Here is a 17889-nt window from a genome sequence, read left to right as displayed (position 1 = left end):
TTATTCGTGTCTTTTGTAGAGCAAAAGTTTTAAATTTTGATAAAGTCTAGTTTATTTTTTTTTTATGGGTTGTACTCTTAATGTTATGTCTAAAAAATCTTTTCCTGGCCGGCGTGGTGGTTCATGCCTGTGATCCTAGCACTTTGGGAGGCCGAGGTGGGTGGATCACTTGAGGTCAGGAGTTCGAGACCAGCCTGGCCAGCGTGGTGAAGCCCCGTCTCTACTAAAAATACAAAAAATTAGCTGGGCGTGGTGGCGGGCACCTGTAATCCCAGCTACTAGGGAGGCTGAGGCAGGAGAATTGCTTGAACCTGGGAGGCGGAGGTTGCAGTGAGCCGAGATCACGCCATTGTACTGTAGCCTGGGCAACCAGTGAAATTCCATCTCAAAAAAAAGAAAAATTTTTTTCCTAACCCTCAAATATGAAGGTTTTCTTTTTAGAATGTTTATAGTTTTGGTTTTTTATATTTAGATCTATGATTCAGTAATTTTTTTGTACGAGATGCAATATTTAGGTCAAGGTTCATTTTTTTACATATGTATGTCCATGCTATGCTTTTTTTTTCTTTTAAAGAATTTATTTTAAACCTATTATACCACATAGTATGTTTTATACACTGATATATAACTCCCTAATAAGATAAAGCAAAGACAAAAATGTTTATCTTATTAGAAACAAGATACACCAGCCAGGCGCGGTGGCTCATGCCTGTAATCCCAGCACTTTGGGAGGCTGAGGTGGGTGGATCACGAGGTCAGGGGTTTGAGACCAACCTGACCAACATGGTGAAACCTCGTCTTTACTAAAAATACAAAAAAAAAAAAAAAAAAAAATTAGCTGGGCATGGTGGCGGGTGCCTGTAATCCCAGCTACTCGGGAGGCTGAGGCAGGAGAATCGCTTGAACCTGGGAGGCGGAGGTAGCAGTGAGCCGAGATCGCGCCACTGCACTCCAGCCTGGGTGACAGAGCGAGACTCTGTCTCAAAAAAAAAGAAACAAGATACACCACCGCTTACTGTCTTCAAACATTATTGCACTTTAACTTCCTTTTTTTGTTTTTTTGAGACGGCGTCTCGCTCTGTCGCCAAGGCTGGAGTGCAATGGCGCGATCTCGGCTCACTGCAACCTCCGCCTCCTGGGTTCAAGTGATTCTCCTGCCTCAGCCTCCTGAGTAGCTGGGACTACAGGCGCCTGCCACCACGCCCAGCGAATTTTTATATTTTTAATAGAGATGGGGTTTCACCATGTTGGCCAGGATGGTCTCGATCTCTTGACCTCGTGATCCGTCTTCCTCGGCCTCCCAAAGTGCTGGGATTACAGGCGTGAGCCACCGTGCCCGGCCTTCACTTTAACTTTCTTAATTTGACAAAGCATTCATTAAATAATTTGCAGACTAGCTTTAACAGACAAATAACACCTGTAAGCAGACATGACTGTCTTAAATTGTTTATTAGGTATGAATTTTACAAACTTTACTTATATTAGCGATAATGGTGGAGCTGGAGAGTATTGCGCCTTCTCCAAGCTGCCCTGCGAGAACCACCAATAGTGTGGTGGAACTTATGCCCCTTTCCAAGGCCACGGCTCTTTCGGCCTGCAGATGTCAGCCCACGCATCTCCCTGTGGTTGTGGACTGGTTTGGTGATCCACTGGGTGTCAGGATTTCTTCTGATAGCTTTATGGGCTGGATCAATGAGGATAACCTCAAAAAATTTGTATGTGGAATCTTCACCAATCCAATATTTAAGTCATAGATCTAAATATAAATTCAGGATTCTTAGAACTCCACAGTGGCATCCAGCTCATTCCTCTGCAACAGATTGAAGGCTTCAGGCAAACTTTAGCTAGTTAACACCACGATGGACAGGCTTGCCGTAAGTTGCACCCTTAGGAACTGGGTGTTTTCGGCCACCACAGCGAACATGAATCCTATATATAATGTAACCTTGCTTGGTCTTGCAGCCCAGTTGCTGCGCTTTATCAGGCTGGGTGGGGTGGGGAGCCCTGTGGAGGGCAGAGAGCTGGTGGTACTGCCAGCAGTGGACCCTCAGAAGAAAGCACATGACATCAGACTGTTTCTTTCTCCGTAGCTCCTGGATATACTTGTATGCACTTGTCTTGGCTTACCTGATGGCTGCCGCCAGACAGAAAGGCTGTACTTTCTTAATCTTATAGTGAAGACAGAAATAAAAGCATTTGGAATAAAATAGAACAATGGTTCATGTCTTTGGTTCTTTTTTTTTTTTTTTTTTTTTTTTTTTTTTTTTTTTTTTGAGACGGAGTTTTGCTCTTGTTGCCCAGGCAGGAATGCAGTGGTGCGATCTCGGCTCACTGCAACCTCCGCCTCCCAGATTCAAGCGATTCTCCTGCCTCAACCTCTCAAGTAGCTGGGATTACAGGCATGCGCCACCATGCCCAGCTAATTTTGTAGTTTTAATAGAGACGGGGTTTCTCCATATTGGTCAGGCTGGTCTCAAACTCCTGACCTCAGGTGATCCACCTGTCTTGGCCTCCCAAAGTGCTAGGATTACAGGTGTGAGCCACCCCACCTGAACAGTATCTTTGGTTCTTCAGACAGATGGACTTAGTTCTGATTTTGAGTTCTTCAGTCTATGTGGACTTGGACAAATGAACTTCTCCAAATATTTATTTTTATTTTTTTTTGAGATGGAGTCTTGCTCTGTTGCCCAGGCTAGAGTGCAGTGGCTCGATCTCTGCTTACTGCAAGCTCTGCCTCCCAGGTTTGCGCCATTCTCCTGCCTCAGCCTCCCGAGTAGCTGGGACCACAGGCGCCCGCCACCCCGCCCGGCTAATTTTTTTTTTTGTATTTTTAGTAGAGATGGGGTTTCACCGTGTTAGCCAGGATGGTCTCGATCTCCTGACTTCATGATCCGCCCGCCTCGGCCTCCCAAAGGGCTGGGATTACAGGCGTGAGCCACTGCGCCTGGCCTAACTTCTCCAAATCTTTATAGCCTACTTGGGAGGGTTGTAGGAAGGATTAAATGAGATGACACGCTGGATGAGGTAGCTTAGGCCTTCTAATCTCAGCACTTTGGGAGGCCGAGGCTGGAGGATTGCTTGAGCCCAGGAGTTCGAGACTGCCCTGGGCAATTTAGGGAGACCCTGTCTCTACAGCAGATAAAAAAATTAGCTCGCAGTGGTGGCACATATCTGTAGTTTTAACTACTCGGGAGGCTGAGGTGGGAGGATGCTTAAGCCCAGGAGGTCAAGCCTGTAGTGAGCCATGATTGTGCACTACTAGCCTGGGTGACAGAGTGAGACCCTGTCTCAAAATAAATATATGAGATGACATAAAGAACTCAGCATGGTACTTGATACATAATAAGCATTTAATAAATGGTAGCTGCTACTCCTGCTATACTTTACTGCGAGTTAAAGTTGTTAGTATTATTTGGAGTGTGAAGAGTAGATAAAGGGTAGCTTTGAAAGTTGTGGCAAAGTGAAAATGTTTTGGGTGAAAACTTTTACAAGATCCTTTCTTCTTTCTTTCCTTCCTTCCTTCCCTTCCCTTTCCCTTTCTCCTTTTCCCTTTCCTTTCCTTTTTTCGATCAGGTTCATATTGCTAAAGGTAGTCTTAGGTGTTAGAATACAGTGAGAGATGGATATGCAGTGTTAGAAGTATTAGAAACCAGGTCGGGCGTGGTGGCTCACGCCTGTAATCCCAGCACTTTGGGAGGCCGAGGTGGGTGGATCACTTGAGGTCAGGAGTTCGAGACCAGCCTGGCCAAAATAGTGAAACCCCGTCTCTACTAAAAATACAAAAATTAGCTGGGCGTGGTGGTGTGCACCTGTAATCCCAACTACTTGGGAGGCTGAGGCAGGAGAATCGCTTGAACCCAGAAGGTAGAGGCTGCAGTGAGCCACAATCATGCCACTGCACTCCAGCCTGACAGAGCGAGACTGTCACGAAAAAAAAAAAAAAAAAAAAAGAAGAAGTATTAGAAACCAAGTACTTTTGTGGTGTATGGGGTGAGAATTAGTAAAATTGCTTATTTATGAAGAGGGCTATGTAGGTGAATAGATTCAGATTGGGCACATACAAGAGATGGCCTGAGCTTAGTGTAGAATTGTAAAACCAATTTTTTTTTTCTTTTTTTTGAGACAGACTCTCACTCTGTCACCCAGGCTGAAGTGCAGTGGTTTGATCTCGGCTCACTGCAAGCTCTGCCTCCTGGGTTCAAGCGATTCTCCTGCCTTAGCCTCTCGAGTAGCTGGGACTACAGATGCCCACCACCTCTAACTGTAAAAAGTCAGTTTTAATGAGTTTAATCAGCCACACCTGGTTGATTTTTGTATTTGTAAAACCAGTTTTTTTTTTTTTTTTTTGAGACGGATTCTCGCTCTGTCACCCAGGCTGGAGTGCGGTGGCGTGATCTCGGCTCACTGCAAGCTCCGTCTCCCGGGTTCTCGCCATTCTCCTGTCTCAGCTTCCCGAGTAGCTGGGACTACAGGTGCCCGCCACCGTGCCCGGCTAATTTTTTGTATTTTTAGTAGAGACAGGGTTTCACCGTGTTAGCCAGGATGGTCTCTATCTCCTGACCTCGTGATCCGCCTGGCCCAGCCTCCCAAAGTGCTGGGATTACAGGCGTGAGCCACCGCGCCCGGCCTAAGAGAAGGGGTTTCACCGTGTTAGCCATCATGGTCTCGATCTCCTGACCTTGTGATCCACCCGCCTCGGCCTCCCAAAGTGCTGGGATTACAGGCGTGAGCCACTGTGCCCGGCCTTGTAAAACCAGTTTTTAAGTGACTAACTTTGCATTTATGTGCTTAAATAAGGCCATATCTATGAGGAAAATACATATATGTGAATGTTAATATCACTGAACCATCAGAAAATCATTTTTCTCCTTAACATTTCATAACAAGATGACTTCGTTCTTAGTGGGAATGGAGGGTGGGGTAGGAGATCAGGAACGCTGAGGTTTCAGTATAGCCCAGTACTGTTTTGGGGAGCAGGGGCTAAGTTTTGAAATTATTTTAGCTGGTAAATGCAAACTAGTTGAAGCTCAGTCATTGTATATATTCTTTGGAAGGATACAAATACCAGGTATAAGACAAGCAGATGTGTAATAAGTTAGTCTTTTTTTTTTTTTTTTTCTGGGCATGTGCATGTGCGTCCGCTTTCTTCCTTTTTTTTTTTTTTTTGGCTGCTGACATGGCTGACAGGGAACAAACACTGGAATTACTGCTTTAATTTAGCCAGAATGAGCTTGTTCGCCGTGAACGTCATGCTGGCCTTAATCAGTCCAAAGGACTTCCTTCCTGCTTTCAGGGAGACTGCGTATTAACATAGTCTCTTTTCTGTCTTCAAATTCGGCCCTGATAACAGCTGGAAATAAGCACAGCATTAAAGAGGAAATCAGTAAGGGACCATTATCTAGATTATATGGAAGAGATTTTTAGTAAGTTTCATTCTGATGTTAGAATGACACGAAGATGGCTATGAAAGCCTGTAGGCACTTTCCAGTAGTACTCTGCATTTATTACCTCAATTTATGTGAGTTCTCTTCTACAAGATTTGAAGAGCAAATACCTGTTCACTGAGATAGCAGTTGTTTTCTGAGAGACTGTGGGATTTTCAGTTCTTTTGGCTCCTCTGAAACTCATTTGTCATCTCTGAGAGTTTCCTTATCTCTAAAATAGGGATGATCTCAACATTCCCTTGCTTAATAGCATAAGAAAAAGATAGCATCTCTTGGTACAAAATCTCCTGGCTCATAAATTTTTTGAATACACATATATATTTGTAATATATGTTTATTCTCCAGGTGCAGTGGTGGGCACCCCAGCTACTCAGGAGGCTGAGTCAGGGAGGATAGCTTAAGCCCAGGAGTTCAGCCTGGGCAATGTAGTAAGACATTGTCTCTACAAAAAAAAAAAAAACCAAAAAAAAACCCCAAAAAAAGTTATATTCTTTTATATTTTATGTTATATTACTTTTTTAATTAATACGTATGATATTTCAGGTCCATACATTAGAAGCTAACTCCCATTTTTAATTGCTGTGAAGTATTCTGTGAATGTACCTTAGTTTATTTAATCAATCCTCTATTGATGGAACATTAGAGGAAATTATTTTTATTAAATAACACTGCAGTGAGCATCTGTACATGCATCTTTTTGTTTGACTCCTGGTTTCTTTGGGATAAATTCTAAGAGGTAGAATAACATGGGTTAAGGGAATGCAAACTTTAAATTTTTTCATAGTTTTTTCCATTCTGTTTTAAAAGTCAGTTTTAATGAGTTATACTTTATATACAACATTATAATGCACTTGTTTTAAGAATATGGCTTGATGAGTTTTGATAAAGGTATACACCAGTGTAACAACCATCACAAACAAGATATTGAATATTTATGTCACCCTTAAATATTTCTTTCCTCTGCAGTTGATCCCCACTCCATCCCCTCACCTCCTACCACTGATTCCGGGCAACCACTAATCTATTTTGTGTTGCTATTAGGTTTCCTTTTTCTAGAATTTTAAATGAATGGAATTATATGATATATAGTCTTTTGTGTGACTTTTTTTGGTTCAATATTAATATTTTTGGGAGTCGTGTGTTATAGGAGTTTGCTGCTTTTTATTGTTGAGTGGTATTTCTTTATTTTATTTTATTTTATTTTATTTTTATTGATCATTCTTGGGTGTTTCTCACAGAGGGGGATTTGGCAGGGTCATAGGACAATAGTGGAGGGAAGGTCAGCAGACAAACAAGTGAACAAAGGTCTCTGGTTTTCCTAGGCAGAGTGTTTGTGTCCCTGGGTACTTGAGATTAGGGAGTGGTGATGACTCTTAACGAGCATGCTGCCTTCAAGCATCTGTTTAACAAAGCACATCTTGCACCGCCCTTAATCCATTTAACCCTGAGTGGACACAGCACATGTTTCAGAGAGCCCAGGGTTGGGGGTAAGGTCATAGATCAACAGGATCCCAAGGCAGAAGAATTTTTCTTAGTACAGAACAAAATGAAAAGTCTCCCATGTCTACTTCTTTCTACACAGACACGGCAACCATCCGATTTCTCAATCTTTTCCCCACCTTGCCCCCCTTTCTACTCCAGAAAACCGCCATCGTCATCATGGCCCATTCTCAATGAGCTGTTGGGTACACCTCCCAGACGGGGTGGTGGCCGGGCAGAGGGGCTCCTCACTTCCCAGTAGGGGCGGCCGGGCAGAGGCGCCCCTCAGCTCCCGGACCGGGTGGCTGGCCAGGCGGGGGGCTGACCCCCCCACCTCCCTCCCGGACAGGGCGGCTGGCCGGGCATGGGGCTGAGCCCCCCACCTCCCTCCCGGACGGGGCGGCTGGTCGGGCGGGGGGCTGACCCCCCCACCTCCCTCCCGGACGGGGCGGCTGGCCGGGAGGGGGCGCTGACCACCCCCCACCTCCCTCCCGGACGGAGCGGCTGGCCGGGCGGGGGGCTGAGCCCCCCACCTCCCTCCCGGACGGGGCGGCTGGCTGGGCAGAGGGGCTCCTGGCTGGGCAGAGGGGCTCCTCACTTCCCAGTAGGGGCGGCCGGGCAGAGGTGCCCCTCACCTCCCGGACGGGGGGCTGAGCCCCCCACCTCCCTCCCGGACGGGGCGGCTGGCCGGGCGGGGGGCTGAGCCCACCACCTCCCTCCCGGACGGGGCGGCTGGCAGGGCGGGGGGGCTGACCCCCCCCACCTCCCTCCCGGACGGAGCGGCTGGCCGGGCGGGGGGCTGACCCCCCCACCTCCTTCCCGGACGGGACGGCTGGCCGGGTGGGGGGCTGACCCCCCCACCTCCCTCCCGGACGGGGCGGCTGGCTGGGCAGAGGGGCTCCTGGCTGGGCAGAGGGGCTCCTCACTTCCCAGTAGGGGCGGCCGGGCAGAGGCGCCCCTCACCTCCCGGACGGGGCGGCTGGCCGGGCGGGGGGCTGAGCCCCCCACCTCCCTCCCGGACGGGGCGGCTGGCCAGGCGGGGGGCTGACCCCCACCTCCCTCCCGGACGGGGTGGCTGCTGGGCGGAGACGCTCCTCACTTCCCAGACGGGGTGGCAGCCAGGCGGAGGGGCTCCTCACTTCTCAGACGGGGTGGTTGCCAGGCGGAGGGTCTCCTCACTTCTCAGACGGGGCGGCCGGGCAGAGACGCTCCTCACCTCCCAGACGGGGTCGCGGCCGGGCCGAGGCGCTCCTCACATCCCAGACGGGGCGGCGGGGCAGAGGCGCTCCCCACATCTCAGACGGTGGGCTGCCGGGCAGAGACGCTCCTCACTTCCTAGATGGGATGGCGGCCGGGACGAGGCGCTCCTCACTTCCCAGGTGGGATGGCGGCCGGGCAGAGATGCTCCTCACTTTCCAGACTGGGCAGCCAGGCAGAGGGGCTCCTCACATCCCAGACGATGGGTGGCCAGGCAGAGACGCTCCTCACTTCCCAGACAGGGTGGCGGCCGGGCAGAGGCTGCAATCTCCGCTCTTTGGGGGGCCAAGGCAGGCGGCTGGGAGGTGGAGGCCGTAGCGAGCCGAGATCACGCCACTGCACTCCAGCCTGGGCACCATTGAGCACTGAGTGAATGAGACTCCGTCTGCAATCCCGGCACCTCGGGAGGCCGAGGCTGGCGGATCACTCGCGGCTAGGAGCTGGAGACCAGTCCGGCCAACACAGCGAAACCCTGTCCCTACCAAAAAAACACGAAAACCAGTCAGGCGTGGTGGCGCGCGCCTGCAATCGCAGGCACTCGGCAGGCACTCGGCAGGAGAATCAGGCAGGGAGGCTGCAGCGAGCCGAGATGGCAGCAGTACAGTCCACCTTTGGCCCGGCATGAGAGGGAGACCGTGGAAAGGAGAGGGAGAGGGAGACGGGAGAGGGAGAGGGAGAGGGAGAGGGCTGTTGAGTGGTATTTCTTTGCATGAATGTACCACTTTATCCATTCAACGCTGATAGATGTTTGGATTGTTTATAGCTGGAGATTTATCTATTCAACTCTGATAGATGTTTGGATGGTTTCTAGTCTTTGGCTATTATAAATTTGTGCCAAATTTATGTGTTCTTTGTGTTCAGTGTATGTTTTTATACCTCTTGGGTAAATACTTAATAGTGTAATTGTTGGATTATGTGCAGGTGTATGTTTAGTTTAATAGGAAACTGTCAGATCTTTTCCCAAGGTGGTTGTACCCTTTTACACTGCTACAAATGATGTGTGAGAGTTTAGGTTGCTCCACATTCTTACCAACACTTAGTGATGTCTATCTTATTTTAATTTAACCCTCTCTAGTGGGCATCTCATCATGGTAGCTCATTGTGGTTTTTATATACATTTCCCTCATGGCTGATGCTGCGAAGCATCTTTTCATGTGCTCATTGGCCATTTGTGTATCTGCCTTTGTGAAGTACCTGTTCAAATATTTTGTCTATTTTTGTTGTTGTTGATGGTATTTTAGCTTTTCTTTTTGTGGTGAAATATACATAACATAAAATTTACCATTTTAACCTTTTTTTAAAAAGTGTGTGATATTGCTTATTTAAAATTTTTTTTGTTTGTTACTATTGTGTTATAAATTTTTTTTTTTTTTTTTTTTGAGATAGAGTCTTGCTGTGTCACCCAGGCTGAAGTGCCGTGATCTTGGCTCACTGCAACCTCTGTATCCATACTGATTTTGTATCTACTTGTTCTTTTAGTTGCTGAGAGAGGAGTGTTGAAATCTCCACCTGTAACTGTGGATTCATCTATTTCTCTTTTCAGTTCTACCAGTTTTTTCCACACCTTCTTGATAAGATCCTTTTATAGTTATGAAATATCTTTCTCTATTCCTGATAATGTTCCTTGTTCTGGTCTACTTTTTTGATGTTAATATAACCATTCTAACCTTCTTTTGATTAGTGTTTACACTATATATCTATTTCTATCCTTTTACTTTTAACATATTTGTATCTTTATATTCAAAACAGGTTTCTTTTTAGACAGCATATAGTTAGGTATTGTTTCTTATTTTTAAATTGCAGTCTGACATCTCTACCTTTTAACTGGAGTAGATAGAACATTTACATTTAATGTAATTCTAGCTATGGGTGAGTTTAAATCTACCATCTTATTCTTTATTTCTCTCTGTCTCTTCTTTATTTTTTTTTTGGTCTTCTTTGTTCATGTTTGTTTCTGTTCATCTCTTCTTTGTACCGCTTTTTTTTTTTGGATTGAGGGTTTTATTTATTTATTTATTTTTTGAGACGGAGTCTCGCTCTGTTACCCAGGCTGGAGTGCAGTGGTGCAGTCTCAGCTCACTGCAACCTCCGCCTCCCCAGTTCAAGCGATTCTCCTGTTTCAGCCTCCCGAGTAGCTGGTACTGCAGGTGCATGCCACGACACTTGGCTAATTTTTATATTTTTAGTAGAAATGGGGTTTCACCATGTTGGCCAGGCTGGTTTCCAACTCCTGACCTCAGGCGATCTGCCCTCCTCAGCCTCCCAAAGTGCTGGGATTACAGGCATGAGCTACCGTGCCCAGCCTAACATTTCTTATAGTTCAGATCTGTGGGAAATAATTTCTCTCAGCTTTTATTTGTTTGAAAAAATTTTTAATTCACCTTCTTTTTTGAAAGATTTTTACTGATTATAGAATTCTAAGTAGTTTATTCTTCTAGGACTGTGAACATATAATTCTACTGTCTTCTGGCATTTATAGTTTCTTTATTTTATTTTTTATTGAAAAACATTTTTTTTGAGACATGGTCTCACTCAGATACTCAGGCTGAAGTGCAGTGGTGCAATCTCGGCTTACTGCAACCTCCACCTCTGGGGCTCAAGCAATCTTCCTGCCTCAGCCTCCCGAGTAGCTGGTACTATAAGTCTGTACCATCATGCCCAGCTAATTTTTGTAGAGATGGGCCTTTGCTGTGTTGCCCAGGCTGGTCTCAAACTTCTCTGGGCTCAAGCAATCCAACTGCTTCAGCCTCCCAAAGTGCTGGGATGGCAGGTGTGAACCACTATAGCTGGCCAGGTATAGTTTCTAATAAGAAATTTGTTGTTGCCTGGGCTCAGTGGCTCACACCTGTCATCCCAGTACTTTGGGAGGCTGAGGTGGGTGGATCACCTGAGGTCGGGAGTTCGAGACAAGGCTGGCCAACATGGGGAAACCCCATCTCTACAAAAATACAAAAATTAGCCCTGTATGGTGGCGGGTGCCTGTAATCCCAGCTACTCAGGAGGTGGAGGCAGGGAGGATCGCTTGAACTTAGGAGGTGGAGGTTGCAGTGAGCTGAGATTGCACCACTGCACTCCAGCCTGGGCAACAGAGTGAGACTCTGTCTCAAAAAAAAAAAAAAAAAAAGAAATTTTTTGTCATTCTTATCTGGCAGCCTTTTTTTTTTTTATTGGAAATAATTTCAATGTAGAAAAATTTGTATAAAGATAGTATAAGGAATATACCATAAGAAAGTATAAGCTTTAATGGCATATGATCTGATACTGTCCTTTATAATATTTTCCCCCCTCAGTACAAGATCCAGGGTAAGGTCAGGCATTGCATTTAGTTTTTTGTCTCTCTCTCTCTCTCTCTTTTTTTTTTTTCTTTTAGAGACAGGGTGTTGCTATGTTGACCAGGTTGGTCTCAAGCTCCTGGCCTCAAGTGATCCTCTGGCCTCAGCCTCCCAAAGTGTTGGAATTATAGATGTGAGCCACCATACCCAGCTTAAGTTTTTATGTCTCTTCAACCTCTTTTAGCAGGAACATTTTCATACCCTTTCTGAATTTTATATTATTGACTTAATTGAAAAATAATACAGTCCTCTTTAGACTTTTTTCCTTATATATATTTATCCCATATAGTATCTAGCCTTTTTTTGTTGTTGTTAAACAACCCTGCCGTGGCGCCTGCCACTGCTTTCAATGGCCTCCAGCCTGATATCCAGACTATGCCACCATTCCCATTAGCCCTCCAAGTCAGGTGAGACAGCAACCAGTCCCTCAGGCAGCCCCACACAAGCCAGAACATTGAAGCTAGTTCTATTTTTGCTCCATCCTGAGGGAAGAGCTGGAAATTGGGTAGCTTCTTCCCAGTGGTGGGACAAGGTGGGACAGATTGAGTGGGGCAAGGATGAATGAAAATGGCACAAAGTTTTCTACCACTTTGAAGTGTGACCTTTTCATGGTTAGGTGTATGTTTGGTTCCTGCAACTTCTTAACTGGTTTTTAGGGTTCTTCCAAAGCTACTTTGGTCTGTATGTTGTTATTTGATATGTCCATGGGGGAATGAGGGCCTAGAACTTCCTAGTATCCTTTCTTGCTGTTTCACTCCAGTTTTGTATAATTTTCAGTCATTATTTCCTCGAATGTCTTTTCTTTCCTTTTTTTCTCATCTCCTTCTGGAACCCTGATTACATGTGTATCAGAATACTTGAGGCCGGGTGCAGTGGCTCACACCTGTAATCCCAGCACTTTGGGAGGCTGAGGTGAGTGGATCGCTTGAGGTCAGGAGTTTGAGACCACCCTGGCCAACATGGTGAAACCCCATCTCTACTAAAAATACAAAAATTAGCTGGGTGTGGTGGCACACGTTTATAATCCCAGGTACTCGGGAGGCTGAGGCACAAGAATCGCTTGAACCCGGGAGGTGGAGGTTGCAATGAGCTGAGATGGTGCCACTGCACTCCAGCCTGGGCAACAGAGTGAGACCATCTCAGAAAAAAAAAATCACTTGATATTGGTGCACAAGTTACTGAGATTCTGTCCAGACGTTTTTTTTTTCTCTGCTTCAGTTTTCCAAAAATAGTTAAATATTCCTTAAGTCTCATGTATGGTTCATGAAAAAAAAAGAAAAAAATTAAATATTCCTTTATTGTTCAAAATTTTTGTTTTTCCAATTTTATAATGTTAAAATCTGTTTGTTTTTTAAATTTCAGCTTCTATTTTGTTTTTATTTCTGAAAAGCAACCATGTATGAAAATAATTCAGTTTCTTTTTATCTTAGTTCATCAGACCTGACTTCCTAAAACTGAATGTAACTTGTCTGTTAGTCCAAGCTCAGTAAGTCTTCAGCCTCTTCAGTCCCATCTCTTCTAGGCATCTTTAACTGTTGATATATTAGACTCAAGCAGGCATTTTTGTAAGATGAGAGGCAAATAGGCCGGGCGTGGTGGCTCACACCTGTAATCCCAGCACTTTGGGAGGCTGAGGCAGGTGGATCACAAGGTCAAGAGATCGAGACCATCCTGGCCAACGTGGTGAAACCCTGTCTCCACTAAAAATACAAAAATTAGCTGGGCGTGGTGGTGCGTGCCTGTAGTCCCAGCTACTCGGGAAGCTGAGGCAGGAGAATTGCTTGAACCAGGGAGGTGGAGGTTGCAGTGAGCCAAGATCGTGCCACCGCACTCTAGCCTGGTGACAGAGTGAGACTCTGTCTCCAAAAAAAAAAAAAAAAAAAAAAAAAAGAGAGGCAAATGAATAGAATAATGCTTTTGAACCAATCATCTCCCGTAGCCCATTTCAATGTCCCAAAGTTTCGTTAACAGAACAGGGAAGCTGCCTTGAACTGAACTCAATTCTTTGGAATCAGCTTCTATTTTAGATTCAGGAGGTACATGTATAGGCTTGTTACATGGGTATATTATATAATGCTGAGGTTTGGGTATGACTGATCCCCTCACCCAGGCTGCTTCAGGTTGTATAGTTTCTATAGATGTGTCTTCAAGTTCACTGATTTTTTTTTTTGAAGTGTCTAATCTTTTGTTAATCCCATTTGATGGAATTATCAATTTTGATTTTTGATTTTTATATATTTTTTGAGACAGAGTCTCATTCTGTTGCTCAGGCTGGAATGCAGTGGTGCGATCTCGGCTCACTGCAACCTCCGCCTCCTGAGTTCAAGTGATTCTTGTGCCTCAGCCACCTGAGTAGCTGGGATTACAGGCACACACCACCACACTTGGCTAATTTTTGTATTTTTAGTAGAGACAAGGTTTCACCATATTTGTAAGACTGGTCTTGAACTCCTGGCCTCAAGTGATCTGCCTGCCTAGGCCTACCAAAGTGCTGGGATTACAGGTGTGATCCACCGTGCCTGGGTAGCTCTTTTATTTTTTTATCTCTTGAAGTTCCATTTGGTTCTTTTTTTTTTCTTTTTTTCTTTTTAAGATGGGGTCTCGCTCTGTTGCCCAGGCTGGAGTGCAGTGGCACAACCTTGGCTTACTGCAACCTCTGCTCCCTGGGTTCAAGCAGTTCTTATGCCTCAGCTTCCTGGTTAGCTGGAATTATAGGCATGTGCCAACATGCCTGGCTAATTTTTGTATATTTTTAGTAGAGATGGGGTTTCACCATGTTGGCCAGGCTGGTTTCAAACTCCTGACCTCAAGTGATCCACCTGCCTTGGCCTCCTAAAATGCTGAGATTACAGGTGTGAGCCACCGTACCCGGCCGGTTCTTTTAAAAGTATTTTTCTTTTCTGTCATTAGTATTTTTATGTTTTTTTAAAAATAGTTGAGTTTCACCACTGGAACATTTGGATTGTTTCCACTTATGGGATATTATGAATAAAGCTGCTGTTCATGCATTTTTTTTCTGCTAGTAATCTATAATATTGTAAATTAGCCTGAGTGTCCCACTGTTTTTATTCACTCAATTGATAATTGAGTGATGTATAAAATAGCAAATATGTATTGAGCTTTGTATTTTGCTAGACAGTGTTCTAAATGTCTCCTATGTTCATTTTGTTTAATCTTCAGTCCCTCCCTATGAGGTAGGTATTTATATCTCATTTCACTGATGAAGGAATGGAAGCTTAGAGAGAGTAACTTGCCTAAGGTGCCACAGCTAGTGGATGCCACAGTGTTAAGTAGAGCAGTGATACGAAGTTGCGTAGGATCTAGCATCTGCTCTAATCCAATAGAACAAATAGTTGACAGTCCTAGGGGTCACTGAGGAAAAGTTATTTGAATGGGAAAAAAAAATCCTGTTAAACAATTGAAGACATTTTGATGGTTGCTTGCTAATCAACTGACCAACTGCTAACCAACTATACCAATCTTTCAGCAGGCATTTTCAAGTGAGAACAGCCTTGACTGGAATTTGGTAATAATTTGGACAGTATTTGAGGGTTTAAAAAAGAGCAGCAGGCCGGGCGCAGTGGCTCACACCTGTAATCCCATCACTTTGGGAGGCCAAGGCAGGTGAATCAGTTGAGCCCAAGAGTTTGAGATCAGCCTGGGCGACCAAAACTTGTGTCTACAAAACATACAAAAATTAGCCAGCCTGGACAACAAGGCAAGATCCTGTCTCAGGAAACAACAACAACAACAACAACAACAAAAACAAGCAGCAGAGCTTTCCACTTTTGCTTGGGTTATTATTCAAATCATATGCTCTTCCCGAACTGTTGAAAAGAAGTGTCATATGGATCAGATATTATCTAAGGACATGTTCATTAAGATGTCTGCCTTCAGTCCTGGTTCAGGACTTAAGAAGGTGAGACTCTTCATCTTCTGAAAAAAAAAAATTGATATTATTAATGTTTATTTCTTTTTTTGAGAAGGTAAATTTATTTTTCTTTATAGCTTATGTCAAATACATCAAGTGCTTTTGGGATCTCTGATATGAAAGATTCTGTTGAAATATCAGGTTATAGTTTACCCTAGCTTATGAGTTTTCTATTGCTGTGTAAAAAATTACCACAATCGTAGCAGCCTAAAACCACACCCATGTATCATCTCACAGTTCTCTGGTAGTTTCATAGTACTGCAGGTCGGAAGACCCAGTGGGCTGGACTGGGTTGTCTGCTTAGGGTCTCACAAGGCCAAAATCAAGATGTTGACCAGACTGGTATCTCATCTGGAGGCTCTTGGGAAGAATCAACTTCCATGTGCATTCAGGTTGTTGGCAGAATTCAGATCCTTGTGTCTATACGTCTGAAAGTGCCGTTTCCTTGACACGTGACTGCTCTGGCTTCACCAAATCCTTCTCGTGTCAGATCTGACTTCTGCCACCAGCCAAAGACTCTGCTTTTTAAACAGCTCATGGGTATAGATTAGTCTCATTGGGATAATCTCTCTCTCTTAAAGTCCGCTGTACCATAGAACATAATATAATTTGTAGGATTCATACATTATCACAGCCACAGGGTCCACCTACAACCTGGATTATACCAGGGTAAAAGGTCATTAGGGGTCAGTCTGAGAATTCTATCACAGCTATTAATTTTCATTGTTAAACGTTGTTGTGAAGGTCACATTTTTGGTACAACAGGCAACTTTTCTATGCTCAGGTCTCATTCTATCCTTCTGATCATCCTTCCTTGAACATAATTCTTTCTTCCTTTAAAACAGTCAGCCTCTTTTTCCTCTTTGTTTGGTAGCAGACTTGTCCTTGACCTCACCCTTGGCTCTTCATGTTAACTGAATTTACCTTTTAGGATAGCATTCCCTGAAGTCACCTTTCTTTGTGTTCATCTGTTATATAAGAAATATTGTTTGACTGCAGACATTATCACTATCATCCCTGTGCTTCAGTTCCCTAATCCTGAGTATTTAATGTAGGATTTAGCTGCTCACAGACATTAGCAAGGTATTCTTCATCTGTGTGATCTGCAGATAAGCTGCACCTTATTTTTTCATTCTTTCGTCTCTTGCATTAAGATTCAAAGATGTCTCATTGCCTACAAGTTCAAGAAGTATATTACAACCTTGTATATCTCTCAATCATTTTTTAGCTAGTAACGCTGCTATAATTCCACTTTATCTCACAGCAGGGTCCAGTAGAAAGCACATCAGTAATGAAAAACGGTAATTCAAAACCATGTGCAGTGGAACATTTGAAGGCTTATAGATCCATCTGAAGCAACAGGGGATTTCTCAGGCTGCCTAAAGAACCTGAATCAGTTATAGCTGCAGAAACTACATAATTCTGCTCATACTGTAACATGGAGGCTTACACTGGGCAGAATGGGTAATGGGTCTGCATCCCCCTAACTCCCTCAGGCAGGATTTTTTTTCCAGTTAGTATTAGTCACTGAAGAAGAAAATGTTTATATAAAAGCTTTAGTGTATAATTTAGGATTTTTCATGTTTAAGGGTAGTTGTAGGATTTGTAGTTATCTTTTGAACTGATTTAGAATGAAGATGGGATAGTTGTCTTTGGTTGTAAGGAAAATTGTAAAAAGCCCCAAGTTCTGATTGTAAAACCTACCAAGTTGGGTAGGAAAGTAAGAAAAGGAAATATTTACAAGATTCATATATTGTCCCATTTCGGTGGAGATACTAGTTTTGAACAGGTTTTTGTGTCTTATTGATTCATGCACTAGTTATTAAATGTCTACTTTATACCAGGTATATATAACATATAGGACATATTATGTGCCAACAATGGACTCTACTCTTAAGGATCCCATACTCTAGGGTGTGGGAAATAGACTTCTTCCAGAAATAGGTACCGTGTTGTGAGATAAGTGCTACTAGATAAGTGCAGTGTGTACCCAGAGGAGAAATTCTGTAGTGGTTGGAGAAGGCTTGATAAGGGAGTTGACAATTGAACAGTCTGGAAGGGACAGGAGTTTGTGCCAGGCTGGCAAATGGGGGCAGGGAGCATTCTGCACAGAGGAAATGTCACTTGTGAGGTATTCAGGGGAGAGTGAGGAATTTGTTAAGGCTGGTACTTAGAAAGTGGTAGAGTAAGGAAGAGGTAGGAGTTAAGAGTGGAAATGACATGGCACCTAAGTTGTGAAAGCTCCTGTGTGGGTTAAGGATTTTGAATGTAATATCCTATAGAGAGTAAGAAAATAGTTAAGGCTGGGCATGGTAGCTCACACCTGTAATCTTAACACTTTGGGAGGCTGAGGTGGGAGGATCCCTTGAGTCCAGGAGTTTGAAACCAGCCTGGGCAACATAATGAAACTCCGTGTCCACAAAAAATAAAAAACATTAGCCAGGCA

At 44.4% G+C, this 17889-nt stretch overlaps 1 protein-coding gene, 1 non-coding gene and 1 pseudogene across 20 annotated transcripts in view; 1 reads left to right on the top strand and 2 right to left on the bottom strand.

The window, feature by feature from the left end:
- Window positions 1-17889, top strand: part of ASCC1 (activating signal cointegrator 1 complex subunit 1) — a 173027-nt gene that overhangs the window by 72864 nt on the left and 82274 nt on the right. The window lies entirely within an intron of this gene.
- On the bottom strand, window positions 1391-15981 carry LOC107966708 (large ribosomal subunit protein eL15-like; annotated as a pseudogene).
- Window positions 13392-13523, bottom strand: LOC112204675 (small nucleolar RNA SNORA36 family). The gene has a single exon (XR_002938344.1). It is a non-coding gene; the product is annotated as a small nucleolar RNA SNORA36 family (small nucleolar RNA).

This window comes from Pan troglodytes, chromosome 8, assembly GCF_028858775.2.
Source record: "Pan troglodytes isolate AG18354 chromosome 8, NHGRI_mPanTro3-v2.0_pri, whole genome shotgun sequence".
In the NCBI taxonomy this organism is placed as follows: domain Eukaryota; kingdom Metazoa; phylum Chordata; class Mammalia; order Primates; family Hominidae; genus Pan; species Pan troglodytes.
Note: the sequence above shows the minus strand (reverse complement) of the source record. Positions and strands in the feature narration are given on the sequence as shown.